The 27,355-nt window shown below is 42.1% G+C and overlaps 1 protein-coding gene across 3 annotated transcripts in view; it reads left to right on the forward strand.

The window, feature by feature from the left end:
- The first annotated feature begins 234 nt into the window (after positions 1–234).
- The window catches only part of ppp2r3a (protein phosphatase 2, regulatory subunit B'', alpha), a 97,742-nt gene continuing 70,621 nt past the window's right edge, over positions 235–27,355 (forward strand). For 2 of the 3 annotated variants that reach the window (XM_033612624.2, XM_033612627.2), the window contains exon 1: positions 235–513. The gene's annotated coding sequence lies outside the window, so the exon portion shown is untranslated. Of the gene's footprint in view, positions 514–647; positions 865–27,355 lie in introns of those variants that run through there. The other variant, XM_033612625.2, reaches the window with a different exon arrangement.

Genomic DNA, 27,355 nt, shown 5'->3' on the forward strand with positions numbered 1-27,355 from the left:
TATATTTACTCCATACATCTAAATGATTTACGACTTAAAAAATCACCATTAAAAATAAACTTACTTCAACATTATATCCTACAGCAAATATATAATAATTAGGTGAATGCATTAATGACTGTGTCACCTGTAGCACCAACAGGCTGCACACTACAAACGAGCCGCGCAGCTACAACCCAGCCTGTCAGTCTACTCGAGCCTCCGCCCCGCCTGCCTGTTAACGGGAACTCCCCCTAAGTTCCCCGGTTCTCCTCTCCCTTCTCATTCTCTCCCTGAGCTGTCACACACACACTCTTATCCCCACACATACACGTCCACACACACGGAGTCGCTGCATGTCGGAGCAAAACGTCTGGACTCTCTCTACCGCCGCTGCTGCCGCCGCTCCTCTGCCGGTTACCGAAGAGCGGCTGTTTGATTTCGCAGTCTGCGGCGAGCCTCGTCGTGACAGAGTTTGGAGACGGCAGAAGGAGCAGTGAAGGAGGAGGAGGAGGAGGAGGGAGGAGGAAAAAGGTAAGAGATGGTGTCAAAATGAGTGTTTTCCCTCCGCGCTGTTTGGAAACTTTACCGTGTGTTTACCGTCTCCTCCGCGGGCTCGTGCGTCGCGGGGACATCGCCTGTATCGTCAGCTGCAGGTTTTTTTTATTTGATAACTAGGGCGTGTTTATTAAAGTATCTCTGTTTGCGCGCGCCTATGTGTGCGCGTGCTCTTTCGCATTAGAGAGGGGGGATCCTCTTGTTGTGTCACAGGAAGTTTGGAGATTGGAGGCGCAGATTGGAGCGGATCATTGAAGGGGGCAATATGTCATGTGAGTGGAGGCTTGTTTTTCCTGACAGAAAAGGCTGCTCGTGAAGTATGCACAGGTAACTTAATTATGTTGTCTTCATGAACTCTTTAAGTGCCATCTTTAAAATGTCAGTCATGTGTTGTTGTTTGGACTCAAGATACAGACTCGAGTGTGTTGCAGAAGTCCAAGAAGTGAATTTGGATATTGTAAACTAATATTTCCCACATATTTAAAGTGTATTTTTAATTTTAGGTGAGTGTGAGACTATTTGTTGGTGTGATTAGCAAACCAGTGTTCCATTTATGTGTCTAAGAGCTTGATATTTGACTTTAAAGCACACTTTAATGCTGAGAAAGACCTGGCTTTTAAACACACAGGCAATTTAAAGTGCTTTACATGCACAGAAATGCATTTATGACTAAAAGGAGAAGAAAAATTGGTGAGTCAAGCCTCCATACACACATGCGATACCCGAAGTGTATCACTGTTGTGTGTCTACTCTGAATGTAAGTATGTGCGTCCTTCGACACACCCATCATTTGTTTGTTTCTGTGTGTATGTGCATATATATATAGGCTATGTACATATACATATTTGTGTCAGTGTGTGTGTTGGTGTGTGTGTGTGTGCCAGCGCGGGTGGTGATATCCTGTCAGATCCTGTGAGGTGGGGGTCAGTCACAGGGTCTCCCCTCTGGAATTCTCCTAGAATAGATGCAACACACACACACCCACACACACACACACCCCACATAACTTTTATCACATCTTCAGACAGCTTAATGTATATTTTCTGTTAATGACGACCCATGCTGACGTCACTTCTTTGATTTCTCCCTGTGCAAAGCTGACGTCGTTTATAAGTTTGGAATCCGCTTTATTTCGTAGCTCCACGAATAGAAGGAGGACTATAGCAACTGTGACGTTGTGCTCTCAAGTTAGACCATGTTCTCCTTGATGCTGACACCGATTAGAAGTCTCCTTTACATGCATCATCATTGGATTTCAGTACTCTGGAGTTAGGAGAGTTAAGGCATCGTGTGTGAATATGTGTCGTTCTTTCTTCTCTGCTTTGTGTTGTCTGCCTTTGGCTCACACCAACACATTCTCACGCTGACGTCGTCACATATTGACGTTGGGTCATGGACTTTCCACGTCCACATATGACGTGCAAGGTACCCTGGGTGTGCTGGTTGTTGTTCTGGGAGGCCTTGTCAAGCTCTGCCTGTTACATGCATTGTCTTCTTTCAAGATACACTTCTGTTTTCACAGGAAACTTAACGTTTACATACAGTCTCTTTCAAAATAACTGCACTACGTCGGTACAACACCGCAAATTGATGTTTTTTTCCTTGAACAACTAGCATGTGTGGTTAGGTTTAGGAAAAAAGAACAGGGTTTGGCTTTTGAATCTTACAGGACACGCACACTGCTCTCTCAGGTGAAAGTCGGTGTTTGTTGGACCCATCCGCCACCACTTCCACCTGCTCCAGTCGGACTTTCGCTGCCTTAACTTTCGTCCTTGTCCCGCTGCGTTTCCCCCTGACGCATGCCAATATTAAAGGACCCCTTTTTTCGTTGGTATGACGTCGCAAGTCACTGCCCAAGCGTCAGATTAGACAGTTCTACAGGTGTTGTGAGCACAATGTGTGTCAAACAGTTACATCACTACAGATGCTGGTCTTAGTGATGGATGGACCGTTTCTTTTCACAGTATTGGCTCCTTTAAGCTGATACACAGCCTTTCAAGTTTTGATACTTTTTGAAAAATATGGTGTCGGTTTCTCCGTGACAATCAGTCTGTCTGTAGTACATGCACATTGACAGCCAGTGCTGCCCACCACACAAGACTTCTCCTCAATGCATCATGTTTAAGTTTACATCAATAAACATAAAATATTTTAAACTTAAAGGTCCAGTGTGTAGGATTTAGGGGGATATATTAGCAGCAATGGAATATGATATGATAAGTATGTTTGTTTTGGAGAGGACGCGACCTCTGCAGATAATTCAGCTCCTGGTTAAAACCTCCTGAGCAATAAACATTGAAGGAATTCTAGCAGGGAGTTTCAGCGGGTGGCGATGTGCAATCCTCACCACTAGATGCTGCTAAACCCCCCTAAATCTCACACAGTGGACCTTTAAAGCTTACAAACACACCAAAGTTGGAAGAACGACCATCCGAAAAGACAGTGAGTGCATCATTGGCTTTGGCTGGCGGAGGTCTCGACTCGAGTCTGATGTAATTGGTCCTTGCTCGTTCATTTAGCACTGCAGTTGTGTTATATTATGGTTCAAGAGAACTCAGACAATCAACGGGCTCACCCGGTACGCACCAGTCACTAAAAAGACTTGTTCAATAAGATTCATTTGTTAATTTTCATACATCACTAGCCAGTTGGGGTGTGTTGCTGAAGGGCACTTTGGCAGTGCAGACAAACCTCGGTCCTGACAGATTGTCTTTTTGCTGTATGGCTATACTTATACTCTTATAGACGGTGAAGAATGGCAGGAATGAGTCAGAGAAGGATACGTTAGAAGAGCAACAAACCAGTGGTCCCTTGTTGCTCCCTGGCCTGTTCGGATGATGGATGCTTGGAAGTGTGTGTGTGCTAGTGTGTGTGTGTGTGTGTGCTAGTGTGTGTGTGTGTGTGTCTGTGTGTGTGTGTCTGTGTGTCTGTGTGTGTGAGGGAGAAGGAGTGAGAGGATCTTGTCTGTTGTAACTTGAGCCTGGCTGGACACACTGACTCTTGGAAGGCCACAAAGACCGCTCTGCATGAACTGTGGGGAATGTGGAAGTTTGTGTGTGTGTGTGTGTGTGTGTGGGTGTGGGTGTGGGTGTGTGTGTATGTATGTATGTGTGTGAGAGAGAGAGCGAGAGCGAGCGAGAGAGAGAGAGAGAGAGAGAGAGAGAGAGAGAGAGAGAGATAAACATAAACATCCCATTACCAACCACCAAGCTCCTCGACACACACACACATCCTCACCCACAGACACCATCACACCACCATTATCATCATCCATACAAACAGTGGCAAACTTTGAACTGAAACCAGTCGATTTAACAGACAAGATTGACAGAAAATATTTATTGATTTATTGTTTTAATGATTTACAAGACAAAAATACCCAAAGGATTTGCTGCTTTTCACCATTTTGTGTCCTAGTGAGTTGTAGCGATGCACCAGGCTGGCCTTTTCTCTCCCAGTGCCAGTTCTGATACCTAAAGTCAGCGTGGGGCTGCAACTAACAATTATTCCATTACCGTTTAATCTGCAAATATTTTTTGAATTCATTGATTGATTATACGGTGTATGAAATATTAAATGCCATCACAGATTCTTAAATCATTTTTAGATATTGCTTTTTATCTGACAAACTCTTTAAAAGTCTGTGATCAATACAGCTGTCACAAATGTGACGCTGGAGCAATCATTTCTGCTAAGAAATATCTTAATGAATTATTGATTATCACAATAGTTGGTGATTATTTCTGTCGATTATTTGATAAGTTGTTTGCAGCTTTAACTCGGAGTATCTGCAGGTACTTAGCATCAATCCTCAATGCATCAATGCTCTTTATTTCCTAATTTAAAATCTGTTTACCTTACTGCATGGAACCAACACATCTTGTATTATTGACCAAATTGCAATGTTTGTTTATAACAACTTCTGGGTAGAAAATCCCAGCGTGACAGTACTGACGCTGTTTTTTATTTTATTTTTTATTTTAAATTTTTAGCTTAATTTTTCAATTTAATTTTAATAAGTTATTAAAATTAATTGTAATTTTCTAGCTATCTAAAAATGCATTTTTCCAACATAGAAACTTCCTTCACGCATCAAAATATCTAGCTCAGTTAGGTCCCATGTGCTTGTAATTTTTTTTTAATCATTCATATCTTTAAATGGGAAATTTTCCCCATTCAGATTAGGGATAGACCGATATGGATTTTTTAGGGCCGATGCCGATACCGATTTTTTTCCATCACCCTTAGCCGATGACCGATTATGGACTGCCGATTTTCTTGAGCCGATATTTGGGGCCGATACTGCTTTTGCTCCCTCAATTTACATGAAAAAAAATGACACAATGATAACAAATATTACAGGTCTCAAGTTTAAAATATGAAACATTTATTGAACAGTAAAAAATACTAAAACAAGATGGAAAGGTAGAATATTATTATTATTATACATTCAAATAAAAAAAAGAGTTCAGTGCTCTTAAATCTTCCAGTAATGTCTTTATAAAATAAACAAATATTTAAGCTGAAGCATAAATAAAACAACAACTACTGTACACAGTAGGATTTGCTGCATGTGCGCTGCAGGGTCTTCCGGCAACACAGAGCTGCCCATGGATGCCTGTCTGTAAATCATGCCAGGGAAAAATAAATCTGCGAACCCACGCGCGTATCGGCCGATGCCGATACAAGTAAAAAAACTCAAATATCGGCCCGATATATCGGCCGGCCGATGTATCGGTCTATCCTTAATTCAGATGAATGGAGATGTGTTCACATTTTTCATGTATTTCCAAAGCCTATTTCTTCATTCATACATTCATGTAGAAACTCCATTCACACTTTAAAATGTTACCCATCTTACATATATTCTGGCTTGTATTCAACTTTAAAATCCCTTTCAAACTTTTTGAAATATTCCAACTTGTATGGAGCTTGGTAAAAATGCCCTTCTTGGATTTTTGCATTGGTTTGTATTGGACAGAATGGTCATAGTCAGAGTGCAGAGAGCTTCTTAAGACACTTCTCTTTAACTCGCTGTCATGCCCACAGTTTTCACTCTACATACATAATATTTGGTCAAAATGGAGTTAAACTTGTGCTCTTTCATATAATGTAGCCGTGGAAGCAATCTGACGTACACATTTGGCACGATCAGCTGGAAGTGAAAGAAACTCCACTAACTGCTGCGTTGAAATCAGTGTTACCTGAGACTTGAAATCTTACAATACTCCACAGCATTCGTACATTAATGGTGTTATTCAGCGTTTAAAGCCATCAGCTTTTCAAAATGCAGCATTCACCCACAATTCTTTCAGAAAATGCGTTCTCTTGTTGTTTTATGATGTTTTCTGCACCACAAAAGGAGGGGTTAGTAACAAATAATCCTGATCCTGAACACAATCATTAGTTGCACCCTAAATAGAATATCTTCTGAATATGTGAGTGACTTTTTAATATATTTTCATAAGCTAACTGATCATGTCTCTATGGCAGAGAAGTCTCAGTATTTGTTTTCCTCCTACTTCTCTGCTACGTGTTTCTAAGCAGAAAGAGAAAAGGTAATTTGGAAGTGTGATTATGTATGCGTGAGAGACACAAATGTGTGTTTTTCACTTTTCCTCATGGATGAACTGATGCAGCTTTGCGGGTGTGAAATGTGATGTTGAAGTAGCTCGGGGCCAGACATTGCCTCTGTGTGTAAACTTATCTGAGATTCTCAACCCACGGGGGAAAATGAGTAAATTCACACTTACAGTTTGCATCCTCCTTCCTCCAGTGATCAGCGGTAGTTGTGGTTTTCCTCTTATATCAAAGGATTTCAGTGCTAATCATCTAACCTGAGCCTGTGTTGTCATTCTAGATAGCAAAACGTTGGCGGTATATCGAAAGATGCTGCCTTTTCCTATCGTTATCATTTATCAGGGCCACTGATGTCAATTTAAACCACTGACAGAAGGTCTTTCATAGCTGCAGCCCCCGTCTTCCCCTTTTTTACACCATTACTCTTTTTGTCACATACTCAATTTCTCCTCTCTCCTTTGCTTTCATCTACACAAAGCGGAGGAGGCTGTTTCATGTGTTTTAACTTCCAGATAAGTTGACTGATCAGCTACTCGGTGTGTTGCTTCCCAGCTCGAATGGCTGCTCTGTGGGAGGACTGGTGGGCGACCGAGTCTGCGTCCATTTTGGAACCGTATCCATGTGAGCCAAGGCTTCTCGCAGTCCCTCACAGATGTGCGTCTTTTCACAGGTGCTTGTTGTTCCCAAGCTTTGTGTGCACAACTTTGTAGATGTGTGTGTGCGTGTGTGTGTAATGGTGTGCATGCATGTGTGATATTAATCTGGGTTTTATCCATTTCTCACATAGGTGTAAAAGGACAGCTAGTGCCTAGCAACAATATCCCATTGGAATACATGGGAGTGTCCTGGTGTAGTGGAGTCATGGCTGTGGTTGTGGGGGCTTAGTGCAGACAGATGTAGGTGGGATCAGTGGGCTGAGTCACAGAATGTAGACTCACAACGCCCTTTTTCACCCCGCTGACGATGCTGTGGATCAGTCATGTCTGTCCGATGCCTGACCTGCTTAATAAGGATCAGCATTACTAGCAATTGTCTACAACTGTTTGATGGTTTTTCAAATGTGAGGTTTGGGATTGTTGTAAATTAATATTTTTAGGTGTAGGACTGCTTTGTGTCGGACTATTTTTCACTGTTTTCATGCTTCCATACTCCAGCTTTTAAACCACTGGGTGCCAGTCCATTGTATTGATTGTCTCCATCTGCAGCTGCTCACGCTGACCCATTATGGGACACACATATATATATATATCTTCAGTGGTGTAGTGTCCAGTGTAATACTTCATCGGAAATAGCATGCAATTGACAAACTGTTGAATAATAAATGGTCTGCAGCCTTTTAAATTTGAAATGTTAATAATAAATAAATCCATTGATCTGAAAGCACCTTGCAGTCTCCTGCCTGTATAAGAATAACAAAATGAGGGGATGGTGATGTGCTCTGTTGTTATTGATGTCTCCAGCAGTAGAGAGCAGCCTCTCCGCTGCACTGTCTGCTGCGGGGAAAGATGCTGGTGAGCCAGGCGAAGGGTTTTGAGGTGATTTTCTGAACTACAGTGTAGAGCTGGACGATATGCCCTGAAAATGATATCGAGATATTTTTAGGCTATATCTCAACACACGATATGTATCTCAATATTTTTGAATTTCCTCAAAAGCACTTTATTGATGCTAGGACTAATAGGACATAATATTTCTGACCAAATACCCTCAAAAAAGTTGTAGGGATGACTATTTTCTTCTTACAAAAAATATTAACACAATTAGATTTTGGATAAATAATCATCAATATGTGGATATAATAACTTAGTGGGTTAAGGCAAGCGTTAAAGCAAATAGAAAGCCTGGTAAGTTGATAAATTTTCATCATTTTACTATAATTCAGCCTTTAAACAAGGGAAAAAACAGCATTTATGTCATATCACAATACACCGATATCCAAAATCTAAGACGATATATAGAGTCTAATATCCCGATAACAATATAATATCTTCATATTGCCCAGCCCATAACGTTGGTGTAGAAAGTATTCATAATATACTTCACATTTGTTTCATAAATGTAATTATTTAGACATTAACCTAAGATATGCTTGCAACCACTGGCTTGTGTGTAGATAAATTACAAGTTAGCATATAGTGTGTTTGTGATGTAAACTGTCTGGTTAAGTTCTGCCTCTTTCGCTCCATCAACATCACATTTTTAATGTAAGAAGAGATTTATTTTCGTGAGGACATATCTAGCATATCTGTTTTTCTCTGTTCATTATTTTGCATCTTGAGGTAGAAAGTGGTTTCTGGCACAACTTCACCGATTCACAAGGTGCATGGAGAGTGAGGAAACACTGAAAAATGTCAAAAGAGCTCCAGCAACACTTGTGGTATGGAAAAAATCAATAAATAAATAAAAAAAATAAAGTTTTTTTTTCATTATTTTGCATCTACATAATTTAATGTAAACTACATTCATATATTGTTTACATATTTTATTGTGCTCTTTACGTTAAATTTGGAACTATTTAATATCGCGCACCGTACAAGCAGTTATAAGAGTTATGATCAAGTTTGGCGAAGGATAGCTATAAGATGACACTATTGTTGCCGATGTTCAGTTGTGCTACGTTCTTTTTCGGACATTAAAGTGGATCAAGTTACACAGAGAAGCTGTCCCCGTGCTCTTACTTCACCTACATCCCTTTGATAGTTAATTCAGTAACGAGTAAGTTTATAGGTAAGACAGGAGAGAGACTGACGTACATTAACAAATGTTTAGATAATCGATTATTGACATTTGTGAATCGATGTCACATCGTCCTCATCTGCATTGTGATGCATTTAAGTATAAGTTATTTCCCCCGCCCCTGCTGATAGGCTGATGAAGCTCATGAATTTGGATGGTGCGCATAACTGCAGCAGCAAGAGAATCCTAATTAAAATGGCAGCAGCAAGATGATAAGCTAACTGATACGGTGCATTGCTGTGCTTTTGTTGAAATGTGATCATCTGATATCTGTATAAACAGCCTGAACAATGAGAGCAAGAACTTGTGTGCGAAGAGTGAAAGGCAGATTGTATTAAAATTGATTTACAGGCCTAAACATGCACAGTACAGCCTTTCTGACTGAACTTTCGCTACAGCTTCATTAGCCTGAAAGTAACACCAGTGGTAAACAACCATCTCTCACGCTTTTCTAATCAAGGGGAGTAGAAAGGCAAGAAAAATACCCGCTTACATAAATTCAACAGATGCAGATGTTTTGAATCTGTGAAGGCAACACCAGCACAGACATGCAAGGTGATTTACAACAGGAGCACAGTCAATAAAACACAGTTATGTAATAACAAAATAACAGAGGTGGAAACTGTGTTTGTGCTAAAATGGACCGGCACACACCTCTTTGGTTAAGTCAAGACAGCTCCCTGATCCTGTGTTTAACTCTGTGTCAGACAGCCACTGTGTGAACAAGAGATTGTGTGCATGTGTGTGTTTCACGTAAGGGGGGTAATAAAAAGATTAACAGAGAGAGATGCACATAAAGAGAAGACAGAATCCAGTCAAATTTTAATTGAGTTTAATTTTTGCATTACTTTCATGTGTAATTATGAGTTACATCACATACCCACACCCTCGCTCTGTGTGTGTGTGTGTGTTTGTGTCTGGCTGCTTGTCTGGATGTGTGTGTGTTGTATGGGTGTGGTGTGTCTGTAATGAAGCCAACATTAAACTGTATACCATGCCACCGACTGCTGTAGGACTTCTCACATTTATGCTTTCTAATTGATTCAGAGTGTGATTTATGTGGCTCTCGGCACCCGCGTGTGCTTGCCTGCCCTTAGTTGTGCAACTCGCAAGCAGCAACACACACCGGCTTGCAAACACACACACACACATGCACACTCAAAAGCATGGAGTTACTCATCACTGCAGCACAAGGCACTATTGTATTTAGCATCTTCATGGCACTTTTCGTGACACAGTCATTCACATTTCCCAGCAGCATATGTGTGCGAGTGTGTGGGTGGTCGTCTCATATTCCATGTAACACTGCCGGCTGCTAAAAATGAAGACGTGACAGGGAAAGTGTGAGTGTGATAGTGAGAAGTGTGTGTGTGTGTGTGTGTGTGTGTGTGTGTGTTGGGGTGGGCATGCACAAGGAGCTGCATCTCAATAAGCCAAGGTTACATGCCCTGCTTGGTTATCGCTGGATTTTTGCCTTCAGGTGCTCTCGTTCAGTCAGAATAGATTCTCTAACTTCTCTGTCGGATTTGTCTCAGATACACTCACACTGGTAACCTTCATGTCACCAATCCCGTTTTATATTGGAGGAAGATATGAAAGTTAATAGAGCCTCAATGACGGGAGCTGGGGTTTGGTTTTTTTGGAGGCAGGTGGACGATCTCTTTTGAGTTTTCTCTGTTCTTAGAAAGAGTGGTGCAGAAGGGGAATTTCAAAGATGGGGAGAAGGAGACAGGAGATACTTCAAAGTCAGGTTACAAGCAGTTCACCTGTTTTTGCATGTTGTGGTTTGTGGCAAACCATAAAAGCGGGGCTTCTATCGCAGGGGAAAGGTTGGATGAGGTTGACGACTTAAAAGTTTTGGTGGTAGCCTAAAGCTGCTTTGAAGTAGTTGTGGGTGATGTGGGCTGAACGGCTGTCATTATCTTAGAATTTTCTTGATGTTGCTAACATCTACTTCAATATTCAGAACCATGTAGAAAGTTAAAATAATATGCAAATTGTTGAGGCAAGTGCTTTCTTACAAAAACAACACCCATGGTTTGCACAAAGATAGAGAGCAGTTCCATCTCTTTAAAACCTCTGGGTCTTATGTTCATAGTTGTGGCTGTTGCTTCTACCAGTTCTGATAAGACTATACTCACCAAAGTCATGGCTGAAACCTGGGAAAGCAAGTCAGTTGGGGACAAGAAACATGAGCAGTAAGATAACCAGATGTATCTAGGGATGCACGATATTGGATTCTGGACTTGTGAGGGCCCTGTCACAACAAGCCAACAGTCGGCTGCTGGTCAATGTCAAGCCATTGGTAAGCATCTGACGCCCTAGGTTTTGCAGTGTGTCCCATACTATTGGCACGAGTCCTTGTTGGCTCTTATTGGCGTTTTTCCGCTTGTTGTATCAGGGTTGCGTCAGTGGATCCCATCGGTGAGTGAAATCACTCTGATTGGCAGTTCAGCTTAGTGCACGGGAAGAGAAACAGAAGTGAGGAAAGGATGATGGACATAACACCCATGGTCAAGAGGGCATGAGATTGAAATACACTTGAGAGAAATTAGGGATGCGTGATAATATCGGTATGTCATCAGCATAGGCTGATATCGGCTTTAAAATGAACAATTAGAATCGGCCAACATGCTTTTTCTTACTTTGCACAGTAAATGAATATAACATAAATTGAAAAGCATTGTATTTCACGTCGCCATCTGCTGGTGGGCCATCACAATAAGAGTATGCGTGCATCATATGGTGTTAATTCCACTACAGAAGAGACTTGATTACTAAAATTAGGTGGATATATCAATATTGGTATTAGGGATGGGTCACGATTTTCGAATAGTCGTTCTATTTTTGAAAAATCTTTTTTTTTTTTAATGCGACTATTACTATTCGCCGTCTTATTTCCCCCCCTTTATTTGACATGCAATTCAGCTCCTAACCGCACGAGGGCAGTCTAGGATTGCTACAGCGGTGTGAGATGCTCTTCTACAAACAGGAGAAACATGCAGAGACTACTACTCTGTGAGGTATGTCCGCATTAATTCGGGCTTTCATAGTCGAGCGCACTTCCGCGTTGTAGTTTCCTGTAAAAATGTCCGTGAAGAATACATGCCGAGCAGTCACTGGTGTGCGCGCACAGGGCTTGCGGACGTCCGCTTTGAGTCCGCGTGGACCTCCGTGGAGTCCGTTCCGCCTGAGTATGGGGGGGGGGGGGGGGGGGGATTATTCGAAAAATTGTCGAATATGTGCCACCATTTTTGAATAGTGTTTTTGCTTGTGTTGCCCATCCCTAATCGGTATCGGTTAACAGCCAAATAAGTTGTTTTAAATCGGCATATCGGGTATTGGCAAAAAAATTCCAATATCGTGCATTGCTATTGCTAGCAGAAATAGTTTTGATTGTTTGTGTTGTTGGCTAACTACCATTTTGCCGTTTTGAATCCATCCTGTTGGTCTCCCGGTTTCCCTTTTTGAATGACGAATCCAGACTACCACTGCCTGCTGGTATGGAGAGATATTTCCTCTCACGCAGGCTCAGAACGTACGTGCAAGTTGGCCACTGGTTGTAGACTTTACGTTCTGTTCAAGTGTAACCTTCTGGCTGAGAAACAGGTGACGTGAGGCAACACAGCAGCTGGCCTTCTTTGACACTGGCTCCTTGATGTCGGCTTGGTATGTCTGGACTTGTTGATGTTCAGGAAAATTATGATTTGTCGAGTAGGAATGAATCTGTGAACTAGTTTAAAAATAAGATTTCCCTCTCTAAATTTTATCTTGTATGTAAAAATACACGTGGAACACATTCGTGTCTTATCTTGTAACAAGTTGCAATAATAGAGGAGCCGATGGTATGCAAGGATGAATTGTGGAAAATGTACTCCCTCTGGACAGGCAGTAAATAAGCCAAGAGTTTTGCCAGAATCGCTAAATCTAATCTTTATTTGGTGGTAAAACTGAAAGTGAGTGCACCTGTAATGCTGGCAACAATCCCACACTGCTCAGACAAACTGTGCATGCTCGAAGTTGAATCAACATATTTTCACTGGCTTTATTACAGATATAGATAATATTTAACTCATTTATTATACCTCTGAAGTGTGAATTGGAGGGGCAATCTTGTGGTAAACAGTGATTCAGAAATATCTCTGTGAATCACCTGTGTCCTTTTTAACTTGTACGTATTCTAACATGGGCTAAAAAACAAAACAGAAAACAATTCACATGGTAGTTGCATGTGGTTGTCAATATAAAGCCTGCACCAGTGTTAGGAACCAAACCCAGCCCACAATGGAGTGATTCATACATGAGTGTGTGGGAGGTGGACTGTGCCCGATGGCCTCTTCTAACCACCTTTAACCAATGAGAGATCCACCCTGGGAAAAAGGAGGAAGGGGGAGAGAGGGCAAAGATTAGTGAGACAGGGATGAAGAGCAGGACACTTTGATTCACAGATCTCCCATCATCCTCTGCTGCTCATTGACTGGCTCTATTGTCGCCGCCGTAAAAGCGTGCTGATTGGTCGGCCGGGCCTGAATGTCACTGCTTCTCGTCTGCGCACTCTGGAATTTGTGTGTGTGTGTTTGTGTGCATTTGTGTGCGATGAGTTAATAGCGATCCATTGAGGGGTTGATTGTGTTCTGTTGTCCACACTGGCTCTCTTTGTCCACACTCACATACACACACACACACACATACTCGCACACATGTGAGTCTGGACCAGGCATTCCTCCAGTGGCAGGACACTTGCCAAGAGGGAAAGAGAAAGAAAGTACTAACTAACTAACAGTACCATTCATAGTCATGGCAGTGTGGTTCTTCCTGGCCCTGTTTCGAGACATGAATGGGTTCAGAGCTAAAAATATTTTATTGCTGCTTTTTATGCTCCTTTTACTCCTCCTGCTCTTTTCATTACTCCTCTCTTCTGTTGTGTTCCTCTCGCAGTGGAAGCAAATAAAGTCTGTGCTGCATTAGGATGCGTTTAATAGCATTTCTGAGTTTATAGAGTTTATAGAGTCGGCCTGTGGTTGCTGTTCCTCAAGGTGTAAATGTGTGCAAACAACTCCTTGGGTATAAAGACTGGTAAACAAGAGATTAGAAAGATAGTACGGATATCAACAGTCAACCGTAAATCGGTTAACTGCCAAGAATATTTTTGACCAGTAATGCTTGTCGGCCTATAGGTTAATTTTGCCACTCTTCAGTTTGTTTACATGCCAAAAAATAGTGCCCATTGCCACCCCTGCAATTGAGTTTCTCGTGAAGTATGTCATGTCCCTGCCAGAACGAACATTCTTGTTCTTGCCACCTTGAGAAAAAGAACAAATTTCTCTGTTCTTGCAGAGTATGTACAGGGCTTAAGTCAAGCCAAACCATGACTGTCAAGAAGGGGTATAGCATAGATTACCGCTAGTAACGGCGCCCCGACCAAACAGAGTCGCTGTGGAAAAGTTGTGCCCACCTTCCTGTCTCCCCTTAGATCACCCCAGTGAGCAAGCACCTTAATTTTAGGCCGCAAAACCCCTTAGCATTGTTAACTTTACTGCTAGCTCTGTTAGCACCGTTAGCAATGTGAGCATGGCTAGTTGTGCTAACATAGTTAACAATGCTAAAGGAGTTTTGCGGCTCAAAATGAAGCTGCTTACTCACTGGGTGGCCTGGGGGGAGACTGAACGGTGGCCGCCATGTTTCTACAGCAATGTCGTCCCACCACTGGGATGGCGTTACCAGCGGTAATCGCAAATGAGCCACTGCCAAGGCTAATGTTAGCTAACCAGTGGAGACCTGAGTGGGCACTATGTTGTGTGTATGTCTGTGAGCAAAGCTAACACAAAATAAAATCAAAGCCAAGACATTTACATCACAAAACATTCACATTTCACTACCTCTAAATGGATAGTGCTTTGAATGCACTGCTAAAGCTCACTGAGTCAATGGAACGCTGGACTAAAAGGAATAGCCTTTTGTCTTTGTCATCATTTTGTGTTTTGTTTTTTTCTTCAAGTAACCAGATAATGGGTTTCGGGCTATTGAAAGCCAAATTTAACCAACACTGACATTCAATGGGGAGGATGGCTTGCAAGAAAGGTCATGAGGAATCCAACCTTGTGACATCATAAGTAGACAGTCTGTGTTCTACCCGCTGTCCTGGCCTGCAACATCCTGAGCTGTATAACAGACAGGCTGACTAAATGACAGAGGCAAAGGGCTGCTTTTTATTGGTCAGTGTGGGTAGACCATGCGTCTCACTGCCTACCACAGACGGAGGGGGAAAAAATGGGGAAATGGCGAGATAGAGCAAGAGAGTGCAGCGAGGAGACATGAAGGAGAGGCGGCAGACACAGACTGACAATAATCCAGCGAAACTCACAGAGAGAGGGGAAGTAGAAAGACAGAGAAAGTGGGTAGATTATTTGATCCAATGTTGGGAATTCGCTTTACCACGGAAATACCTCCAGTGCAGCTTGGGAAACAGGGGGAGAGACTATTTCAGGCTTTGCTCCTGTTTGTTATGCCAGCCAGCATCTCGGGGCAGAGTGAAGGTTTTTGCAGAGCTGTAAGTACATTAACATGTGAGGTGGGAGGAGGAGGAGGTGGAGGAGGGAGGGCAGGAGTCTCACTCAGGAGAGTGAAAATGACCCCATTGCACCAGGGTGCCCTCCCTTGTTGTTTCCCCTCTCCCAGTTTAATCTAAATCCATTCAAGAGGCTTTATTGGCAAGATAAGATCACTCTGACATTGCCAGGGCTTAAGTGCATCTCTGCCTCTTTCTGGTTGGATGGAGGAGGAGGAGGAAGTACAGTAGGTTGGTGGTGAGAGAGGAATGACAGTCTTTATCTCGGTCAGTAAACACAAGCCAAGGGAGTCCCTACATTGTTTACACTGTGTCTTTAACTCCCCACTCCCATACATACACATTTTAGAGGACACAGAGACGCAGACTTGTATATGTGGATACACAGGCCTGTGGTGCACACACAAAAACAAGGTCAAACTCACACTAACATGCGTGTATGCAAAGGCACACATAGACATACATGTCCGCGCACACATTCAGAAGCTGTGGTTGGGCAAAGCAGTGGTGTGTGTATGTGTGTGTGTGTGTGTTTGTGTGGTGGATTGTTGGCAGCCAGTATACGGTGAACTGGTCAGATCCCAGCACACTGAAGCTTCCCTCCTGCCTGCCAGTCTGACCACTAGTGGCTATGTGTGCGTGTGTGCGTGTGTGCGTGTGTGTGTGTGTGTGTGTAACTGCTCAACAGCGCAGTCGGGTTTAGTGCGACTGGATTTGCACTGAACCAGAGATAATTTCATACAAAACCTTGTATGGATCCGCTTTGTATTGTCAGAGCTGCTCATTTGGTGTGTTTTATGATACTGAGGAAATATTTTACATGACATGCATGCTTTAGTGTGTGTTTGTAGCTTTTTCAAAGGAGAGCATTGTTAAAAGATTGTAATCCCCCTAGACCTGCTGTTGTTTGAGGGCGCTGTAGAGAGCCAACGTTTCACACTCAGAATTCAGACACTGGAATAAAATGGTAGAGGGTAAATATAGGGCATTATATAGTAGGTTTGGGTACTGAGCTCAGAACTTTAATGGGTACCAATCAAATTACTTTGGTACTACCGAATAGTGATTGCCTTTACATCCACCAGTGCCACATTTTAGTACCTGAGAGTGCATCTGGATGAGAACGCCAGATTAGACAAGGCCCTGATCACACAGAAAGCATTTTTAGCAGCTGGAGGCAGATTTTTGTAATTGTTGTTAATGCACATGAAACTTTTTGCTCGCGTTTTTTGCGTTGCGAAGTGCCTCGTGTTTCTGCGCTCTAGGCACCTAGCGTTTTTTTCCGGAGCGCTTTGAACTCCTTGAGTTGCTTCAATTCAGAGAGGAAAAAGCGCCCCACGTCATCTCTTTCTTTGTCATCTTTTTTCCCATTGTCCAATCGGATAATTGGAGAGGCGGGCCTTCTGTGGTGGTCACGACAACAAGTTCACAATTGGTAAACAATTGAGGAGAAACTGATAGACAGATGATAGACAGCAGCTTGTCAGACTGCCCTTGAGTCATCCTAAAATATGCCTGGAAACAGCCATTATCGAGGAGAAGCTCCTGGACCAACTGGTGGTACTCCCCATGATCCACCCTCTGTTTTAGTGTCTCATGTACCCACACAGATCTCCGTTTCCCTGTGCCCAACAAGCTATTTGCTGACAGCCTCTCACCCTCAACCAGAGCTAAAGCAAGTACCCTCTGCCTCATCGTTTTAGGAACTAGATACTCATTACTGTGAAAAAAAAAAACAAAACATAAATAACATATGAAGGTTAGTGTAAAGATGTAATAGGGTGGTTGCCTGGCATCAATAAAAAGGCGCAGCAAGCTTTTTTTTGTACTAGTGGCATTCAGTTTAAGAAAAAAAAGGCAGTGTGGTGTGCCTTGTGTTCGGCAACCTTCAAAGCGCTTTCTGTGTGATCAGGGCCTAACTGTGCCTCAAAAGTGGCCCACAACCGAGAAGCTAGCCACAGAGCTCCTGGGGATGGTCCTGGAGCTGCTTTTTGGGCCACTCCTTGGGTGACTCCTTGGGTGGCTCCTCAGGCTGTTTCTTGGTTTGCTCCTCAGGCCACTCCTGGAGCTGCTCCTTGGGCCAGCCTTCAGCTTCCCAGAGAACCAAAACTGTCACTGCAACCCCCATTTTGCTGTAGTAATTTTGACATCTGGTCTGCTTTCTTTTCTATATAATATTAGAAATAGCCTAATATCACTGCTAGATGAGTGGGCACACATACACAGACACACACAGGCAGACAGACGGAGGCAGAAAATTAGCTCTTGTGATTAGAAAGAAGCAGCAGAGCAAAATTGCTTATACGTCTACTGTGTCACCCATGTAGCTTGTTCTAGAATTAAATTTTTACAGAGGAAGTAAAGCATTGAAAAAAGTACTGCTGGGTACCAGAACCTGTATTGGTTCAAATGTTAATGAATATGTATTGGTTTGGACAGCTTCTTTCCCTCCATCTTTGTCTTTGCTGTCTTTACAGCCTCACCTGTCTACCCCATTATCTGTCCTCTGCTCAAACAAGTGTACCTAATCCAAATGATCTTTCTCCACACAGGCTCGTAACAATTTGGGCTTGACTGATCATGCCTGTTACACAGTATATTATATTGTCTTTACACCCCACTTTCGCAGTATACCTGCTTCATTAGGTCGTCTTAAACGGCATAACAGGAGGGGAATATGAGGGTTGTAACAGATTCAACCTTATGAAACATATGTACATGACTGCTAATTCACAAGGGAGGTGGTTTTGTTTTTGTGGCCTGGACTTCCCTGGAAGAGGTTTATGTTTGGTGACTGTAGCTGATGCAGCGGGCTCATAACCAGGAGACTGCTGGACTGAGAAAGGCAGGGGAAGTCTGGGCGAGGAAAGTAAACAGGTGTTAAGTAAACAGGTCAAGATGCCCTTGAGCAACATGTTGAACTTGAGCAAGGAGCTGCTCCTTTGCCAGCAGCAGAGGATTAGCTATAGGGATGTGGAGCCGGGCTCCACCAGCTCTGAGTGTGCACAGCTGACCTCCCGAAAAAGTTTCTTTAAGCAGCAACAAATGCAGAGGCAAAGTCCCGGCGGACTCTTGAGGACACCAATTGTGTGACTTCTCTCTTACTTTGATCATGGCGAGATGGTTTTCTGTGTGTGTGTGTGTGGCATCTATATAATATACCATCCCTTCCTGTGATTCTAAGCGCTACATCCTTGTGGTTTCCATGGTTACAGACAATCCTGAATCCCTGCTGTGAGACAGACATGCACAGACACCAGACAGATGAGAGTAACTTCAACTGGTAGTTAGAGCCGAGTCGTGCTGAGAGCTGAGACCCAAGAAAATCCTCTAACAAGGGTCTTTTTTCCCCTCCTCTTTGTCTAGTCCTCTGATGTCTTGGAGAGACATCAGAAGACATTTCCCCCGTCTCCGCCGAGCTAAAGCAAGGCTACAATTTAGATCAAATCTTACCAATCGTGCAAAACAGTTTTCCGACTTTTAAGTGGATTCAGTTTAAAAATTATATGGGTTTGGCATGATCGGTCGCGTGGTTCAGCTCCATTGTGCGAGAGCCCAGAGATGTCTTGAAACGGTGTCTGTCGGACTCTTTGAAAACCTCCCAGAAATGTCACACCTGTTGCTGCTTATATGTGTACGTTTCCTTACCTGAATGTATGGATTTTAAATGTGCATTAGCATTAGAATACATTTCTTTACCTTTCTTTTTGGACCAATGGACGAAATCTGAGCAAATGGGCTGACAGTAAAAGGCAATAACAGCTTGTCTGCTTCCATTTTCCTTGTGGATATATTTTTTTTACAACCAGGAAGCCTGTTTATTCACTTAAGCCCAGCTGTTGGGAATGAGGAATTTTATTTATTTATTTATTTTTGACATTTTGAGAGTTTACTCAAAATTCCCTTGACAGTTGCATGGAAACATAGCGTCTCCCTCCCCTCCTCTCAGCTCTTTTGCGTCTCTGGAAGCAGCCTTAAACACGTCTAAGGACGGGTAGGTTTTACTGATTTTGACTTCTGCTTTGCCTTTTGCTGTCTGTCTTTTGCTTTCCGTCTTTCAACCCTTCCTCCCCTCTCCTTCCCTGTCTCTCTGTCTGCTATATCTCCTTCATCTGTCCTCTGATCTGCTCAGACAGCCCCTGACAACACTTTCTTCCTCTCCTCTCCCCCCGTATCTTCTTCCTCCGACTTCTCATCTGTCCAGGTACAGGACCCTCGGGGGGGAAACACCAGCAGAGACATTAGAGTCGCTGTCTCATCCAAACTGAATGTCTTGATTTGTGTGTGTATGTGTGTAGAATATTTGTCCACATACAGGACGCATACCTGCATCCTTGCCTTTATAGTGCTGGTATAAATATCTTCATGCTCTCATGCCGTTACTTTGGAGATTCCTGTGTGTGAGTGTGTGTGTGTGTGTGTGTGTGTGTCAGTGCCCCATGCCTGGGAGAGCTAAGATGTGGTAGTTTGATATCATTGGCGCTCTTTCATCAGTGAGGTGATTCTCCTGCTATGTGTTTGAACTGCAGTGAATCAAAGACAGCTTGTTGTACAGCTGCAGCTGTGGCCACATCACCTGCACACTGAATCTACTGGTCTTTCTTTCCCTTCTTTCCCTTCTTTCTGTCTTTTTTTTCGCTTTCTTTGTAGATTTTGGGGCTTTGTTAAATTGTTTGCTGTCTGTCTTTTACATGATGTGGGCTTCAGAGGCAAAATTTGAAATCCAATCCCTCTTTGATCTGCTACCAGCCATGTGCCACACTTTCTCAACCATTACTACAGCATGTAATTTGTCCGGTATTAAAGTGACAGCTGTGTTGAACGAGAGTTACAAATTCTCTCTTTGCTGAGTCACAGGGAGGGATTATTTTTTCCCCCAAAAAAAGACGAGGGTTAGTAATCAGAACGGGGTGCCAATATGGCACTGGCTTCTTTATGACTGATATCTACCTGACTGAATAACAACACAGATTTCAGTGCCTTATTTGGGTGCAAGATTGCAAGTATGAGAGTATGCAGTTAAACGTAGCAGTGCAGTGAATCAATGCTACAACTCCTTCAGACAAGTTCTAGTGTCTTGCTTGCCATGTGTTATTTATGTGAAAGGGGTTAGCCCTGAAGTAAGCGAAGCGAGCGAAGTTTGCCTCTCGTTACTTGGACTGTTAAGAAGGGTTGAGCCGAGAACTCGGATGAAACAGGTATCAGGTTCAGATAATGTACTTTGTGTCATTATCCATACTCGTGATAAAGGAAAATCCTCATTTTAGTAGATGTGTTAAATTGTTATTCTTGTAATAAAGGAGATCTGAAGCTCAATTCTGAGGCTGTTTTGTAAATACTTTTCTCATATGTGATATCGCAACTTCTGATTAATCCGCATAAATTTCGGGCTTAAAATAACAACTTCTGATTAGGCCCAACCTGCTTTTGACTTAAACCACACCCGCATCTAACACAAACCCCGCCCACTCTGAGTACAGCTACAGATTATTTGATTGACGAGATACAGATAATGGTGCACTCACTCATCCCTGCTGTTAAGGTGGACCAACTATTCTCATTATAGTCATATTCTCGGCTGCTCCTTTACAGATAGTGGAGAAATGTCTGGTTGCTGAGTCTCTCCTGAATTAGCGAGACAATTTTGATCTCAACTCAACATTTATTTTGCCGTTACTGTGTAAATTTGTTATTAGTGTTTTGTACTTATTCATATTTATGTATCTAACTCAACTTTAAACTGTTATGTGTAAATATATTGTGTAAGTTCAAGCTTAAATTTGTCTTTGCAGTTACAAAAAGCTTTCTCTAATGTTGCTGACTGTCGTTTTGTGCTTTATTTTTTAATAAAGTGTCAGTTTAGGCAGCCTTTAGGCACCAAAAGTATCGTGTCTGCAGACCAAACCCCAAAAAGACTGATACCTACTTGATTTATGTAACTCAGGTGAACTTTAGAATTCATTTTTGCACATAAAGAGGCCTGTGGGTCTTTTCCTCCATCACTCATGGTGAACTCTTCATAATCATGAGGAAATCAGAATCAAAATGCCTGTCATTGTCATTGCATCATTAAAAAACACAATGAACTCAGGAGCGCTACTCCTGTAAGGTGCTGAAAAACTACATATTCGCTATGAAAAAGTTCATCCTGTGTTTTTGAATTCGTTCAATGTCCAACGTCCTTATTGCTGTGGGGACAAAGCTGTGTTTAAGTCTGTTTGTCTGGGTTCTAAATGATCTCTAGTGCTTTCCAGAAGGCAGTGAATCAACCAGATGGTATCCTGGGTGAGTGCAGTCTTTGATGATGGCCAAGGCTCTGCTGAGGTAGCGGGTTTTAGTAGGCTAATGAGTTTTATTTAAATGTGAACCTGTCCTTGAACCCCACATTTTTATTTCTCCATTAATATCTGACACTGTAATTTTCACTTTTGGAAAAGTTTTCACTTTTAATTTGCCTAAAGCTCTCAAAATACAGCACGTTGATTCTTATAACTCAATTCAGAGTAGCTGCTGATAGTACTGATCCAATACATGAGCTCTTTTTTCCCCCCAAATTTAGAATCCTTACACCACATTTTATGGAAATCACTGACATCATTTGTACGAACGGCAGTAAATTGTGGCACTAAAAGCTTGACTCATCAGCCGGCTGTGACTGTATAAATATAACTCATAGTGGAAACACTGATGGAGGAGTTCACTTAAGGATAGCGCAGCTTTGGCGGCTGCTACATTTGCACAAATATGACCGAAAAAAAGCTATGTACTCTTGCATGCATGCCTAACTGCACTGCCAAGCAAATAGCATCTCACTGCTGTTGTGCTTTTGGTATTGAAAAATCTTCAGACATTTGAGTCAAAATTGGCCCCTTTCTATGCAAATGAGCCTCATTGCATCGATGGTGATAGCCACATGCAGTTACAGTGAAATTATCAGTGTGTTCAGAGAGACGGTGGTAACTGAAGTGCGCCAAATCATCATGCCATCTTCTTTTACAGTCTGGAAGTGTGTGTGACAACAACAACAACACTGACAGACTGGCACATAAATCACAAATACAGTTTCTCTCTGTCATGTTTGAATTCCTTGCCTGAAGTTTTGATGAATGCCTCTGCATGTCATCGGTCAGGACCTGCAGCTCGTGGTCTGAAATATATATTTTTTCTCTCTGCCATTGCTCTGCCTTCTGTGTTCTTAGCGCAAAGGCAACATTTGTACTTGCCACATGGAGAACATTCACATGCATACAAGGGGCAAATTGTGCTCAGCTGCAAAACTTTATTGCTGTGTTTGTGCTGTGATATCGTAAGTTAAACATCCTTTTGTGGCACGGACCTTGACATGGGAGTTGCAAGTACAAGTGATGCACAATTCGTGGTGTTATCAGCGACTGCAATCCATTCTTTGTGAATTTTATGTTGACATTGAAACTATATTAAATGTGGGATGATCAATTCATGGCCAATACCTGATGTGCTTAGGTAAGAATCAGCGTCAGCACGGACCTAGTGAATTGTATCTTGCTTCCTTAAGTGGCTGTACACATGCCATGTCTAAGGTTGGGCACTGGGCTCTACTCTTGTGCTCACACTGTGTCAACTTTCAAGGGCACTGAGGCATGTTGCGTCTGAGGTGACCATAACCAGCATCGTGTCACAGCCTACTTACCAGAAATCCTGAGTGCAGAGCTGGTCTTCTTCCAGGCGTGTTTAGTAGTGTGTATTAGGCCAAAAATATTGTCCATGGGATAGGGCTGGGCGATATGGACAAAAAGTCATATCTGTATTTTCAGGCTGACTGGCAATACACGATTTATATCTCGCTATTTTCTACGAAATGGGCTACATGTTTTCAGTTGCACACTGGTATGCGTACTGTAACGCAACTTGACCCGCCCAACCCTACCGTGGGACAGATGTAAAGCTCTGACAACTCTGCACTAAAATGATCAACTTCTCCTCCATATTTATCACTGACTGATATTTACAGATGAAGACAAAGATATCTGTCGGCTGAGAGTGGTTGATCCTCGTCACTTGACATGCAGTACGTCAACTCAGGGCACCGTTGATGCACCCTGAAAAATAAGCCTTGGGAACGCATGCGTGCGTTGCTCTGGCGTCGCTCTGGCGTCGCTCTGGCGTCGCTCTGGCCTTTGAGCATGCCTGCTGCACATCTACATTGACAATAACTGATTTGAATGCGCAAAAAGCGCTGCGTGTGTACGGCCCCTGAAAGAAGTACTTAACCCAAAATTATTATTTTTGTATCAGTTACTGATGCCCTCCAGTTTTAAGTGTCGAAAACATTTATCCTCCCATCTGTTGGGAAAATAAAGCTTATTAAAGTTGGTAACTATGTATTGGAGCTTAGCTGCAGTAAACTCAGTCTGTTGTCGTTGATTAAACAATGATAAATATGCGGATTATCTTGATTTAGCTTTGGAATACAGGGATCTTATCTGTGCTTTCTTTATTTGTAAATTTGCTCATGATTTGGCTCTGTTCCCTGCTCTCTTATGTTTGTTTCTCTTATCCTAACATTTCTATTTTAATCTTTTCCCATGATTTTGATTTATGATGATTAACATTTAAGATGATTTATGTCTTCTTGTTAATCCGCCCTATGACCTACATATTGTACCTCCTGCCACACACACTGTCAACTCAACATGTTTCATTAGGACGTAGACTGGAAAAGATCTTTCTGTTCTGATTTAAACGCACTCTGTCCATGAGAAAAGAGTAAAATAGATATTAAAGTTATGTTTAGAAGTCACAGTAAGTTTAAAATGTCAACATACTACACGGTAAAGTTAGCTACAATTAGAATAAAAACACGATCCCATGCCTGGGCTCTCCCAGTCTGTACTTTTTGATTGGGTCCTGATTAAAGACTGAGTTTTGAAGCCTTCATCTCAGAAACAGAGCGACAGCACCGACTTCATGTTGACTACATTGATGTGGCCCGTGTGTGTAATTATACTGTATTTCCATCATGGTAAGGTTGTGATTAAGCAGTGATTTACTGGTTTATTTGTAGCAACATTGTATAGAGAGTCACAATAGAAACCAACACAATCCAGTGACAGGCTGCGTGGGCCATGCGCTCATGGGAACCAGAGGGGCTTTTAGTGTTCAGGTCCTCGGGGACCTGGGCTGGGACCGTGTTGTTGTTGTTGATAAACGCACTCCCACAGTTTCAGGGCCAAAACATACAGCACACACTCATATATGCAGAGGAAAAAAGTTCCTGCCTGTGCTTACAAATAGATCCACACACACACACACACATATATATATATATTACTGATGGCTGCAAATGTGGCATTGTTATAATATCAACTTTCAGGAAAGTAACTTTTCATACACTCAGGCACACGCCTCACATGTTTTCACTAGCGCTGATGTTCACATGCCCCGAGGATCAGATACTGTGTGTATAATTACACACATACACATATAAATGCACCCAAACACATTAAAGTCTCTGAAGTTCAGAGACGTGGACCGGAGCCAAAAAACACACAACAAATAGACTGTCGCCTCTTTCTCCTCCGACGTCCCTCCTTCATCTGGCCTTTCAGTCGCACAGGGAATATGTTGCTCCTTTGTTGTTTAGTCGTTTCCTAATTTCCTTGAGTCCTCCTCTTGCCTCCTTTCCTTCTTGGACGGCATGTTTACAATCAGTGTACATCCGGCCATAATTAGAAATAACTCGCACAAGTTGAAATAAGTTCAAGTTTGTGTTAAAACTTCCTCGCCTACCTTCATTTGAATGATCCTGTAGAAGTATAATAATATTTAATCAGAATAAAACTGATTAAGTTAAGTAGAATGATATAAACTATTTTGGTAATCTATTATTAATTTATTTTTTCTCCGTCTGTCGTTTGGTTGGTCTACTGAATTTTCCCACCCTTTAGCAGCCACAGTTTTTGCCCTCAGAGGCTGGTATTCGGCATGAACGTCAAGTGTGTGTGTGTTTGAATATCAGGGATGCTCCTTACGACTAATTTCCCCGACGTTTAAACAGAAGTTTAACCTTCAACTAGTCGACTAGTCTAAAAGTAAGAAGACACTCAACGCAATTTAATCTATAAGGGTAAACATTGTGCAAAAAAATATTGTGTGTAGTATAAGAGCTATTTGCAACTTGTCAATCACATTTTTAAATAACCAAATCTTAAATAAATGCGACTGAACTGTGTGGCACTTTGCACCCAGTGTGTACATTGCACATTTACAAGCCATGACAACTCAATAAGTAAATAAAAGTTAACAAATAAAATTGATTTATTGTGTATTCAAAGTCCCGACTCATCTCCACTCAGAAACACACACTCATGCCGTAACTCCCTCATGAATGAGTGAGCGTGCAAATTGATGCACACACATGCGCCTAAAAGCACCTCTCTTTTAGGCCTAGAGACAGGACACCCAGCTGCTGCAAGTGTGTGTGAGGTTTGGACATTGTTTCTGCGTTGAACGTTTGTGGACATTTGCAGATTTGTACAGGTCATGTGATGTGCAACGGTTTTATCCACTGAGTCTGAGAGTGCACTATGTGTGTGTGTGTGTGAAAGAGGAAAAGAGAGCTGTTGATGATCAGAGACGCTGGTTAGTCTTGCATGCCGATACGAACTCTTCCTGCTTTCCTTTGGTTATTGACTAGTATTTCTGGTGCTGACGAGCGAGGGCACCAATGTTTTTTAATACACTTTACTTGTCAAAATTGTAGTCTCTTACAGTAGTTGGGCTACTTCTCATAGAAACAAAAGAGAAAAGAAAGTGTCAGTCTTTTCAATAGCTACTGTATGTCCCTCCCGCCCCACATGCCCAACATCTTAAATAACAAAATCAAGCAAAACAAACAAAATAATAATAGTAAAATATATATGACCGTAGTATAAATAATAATACATAAATACATAGGATTACTGTGTGTGTGTTTGTGTTCATGCCAACTGGCTAAAAGGGAGTCGGGTGGCAGAGTGTCCAAAAAGATTCATAACTTCCAAATAGATTCACAGAATAAATCCAGATTTTGCAGAAAAATTAGTCATTAGCCAAACAACAGCTGAATAACTGTTGGTGCCAGCTGGTGAAAAAGGGCAATGCGTGAATGCATGCACCAACGCGGTCGCAGCTATTGCAAATTTGCACTTGTTTTCAGCAAAAAGGCCACATATTCTTTGTTTCTGGATTTAACAATGTGAGGATTTGGTGTTTTAATGTGTTTTAAATTGTAGCAAATGTCATATTTTGGGGGTTTTGGACTGTTGGTCAGACAAGGAAAGTGTATTTGTTTTTTGTTTTTTTCCTTTTTCTGCCATTTTATAGATGAAATAAATGGCAGGTTAATCAATATTTAAAGTAGTTGCAGCCTGGCTCTTATATATTCAGATCATATTAGACTGTTTTTAGTTAAATGATGAAGATATGAGTCCACCCTCATGATGCAACAGTCCAGTCCTGTCATTTAAGATACAGGGATCAGGTGGCACATTTTCTGGCATGCATGGGTATACAAGGGGCAAAGGAGGTAAGGATAGGAGTTGAGTGATGAGATTCACCCTCTGGCAAGGCAGACAGACTGTGATAGTGCGAGAAGGCATCTAAGGTATCCATCATTTAGGCTAAATCAGGGAAGTGCAGACGACTCTACCCCCCAGGCGTCAGAGCTTATATATAGGTCGTACACCTCCTATGGATGCAACATACACGTACAGCATATTAATCACACTGTCTGGGCGCCTTCTCACAAGTCATGTTTCATGGTGTAACGACGCCCGTCTCAAGGAATCTAAAGTCTTGTTGTCGTGATGAAAAGGGATGATGATGGATTGCAAATTAGAAGGGGTAAAAAGAGGAGCCTTTCTCTAAACAGAGACAAACATTTGAGGTGAGGAGATGACAAATGTTTACACTCGT

The sequence above is a fragment of the Epinephelus lanceolatus genome, chromosome 15 (genome assembly GCF_041903045.1).
Source record: "Epinephelus lanceolatus isolate andai-2023 chromosome 15, ASM4190304v1, whole genome shotgun sequence".
NCBI classification, from domain to species: Eukaryota; Metazoa; Chordata; class Actinopteri; order Perciformes; family Serranidae; genus Epinephelus; species Epinephelus lanceolatus.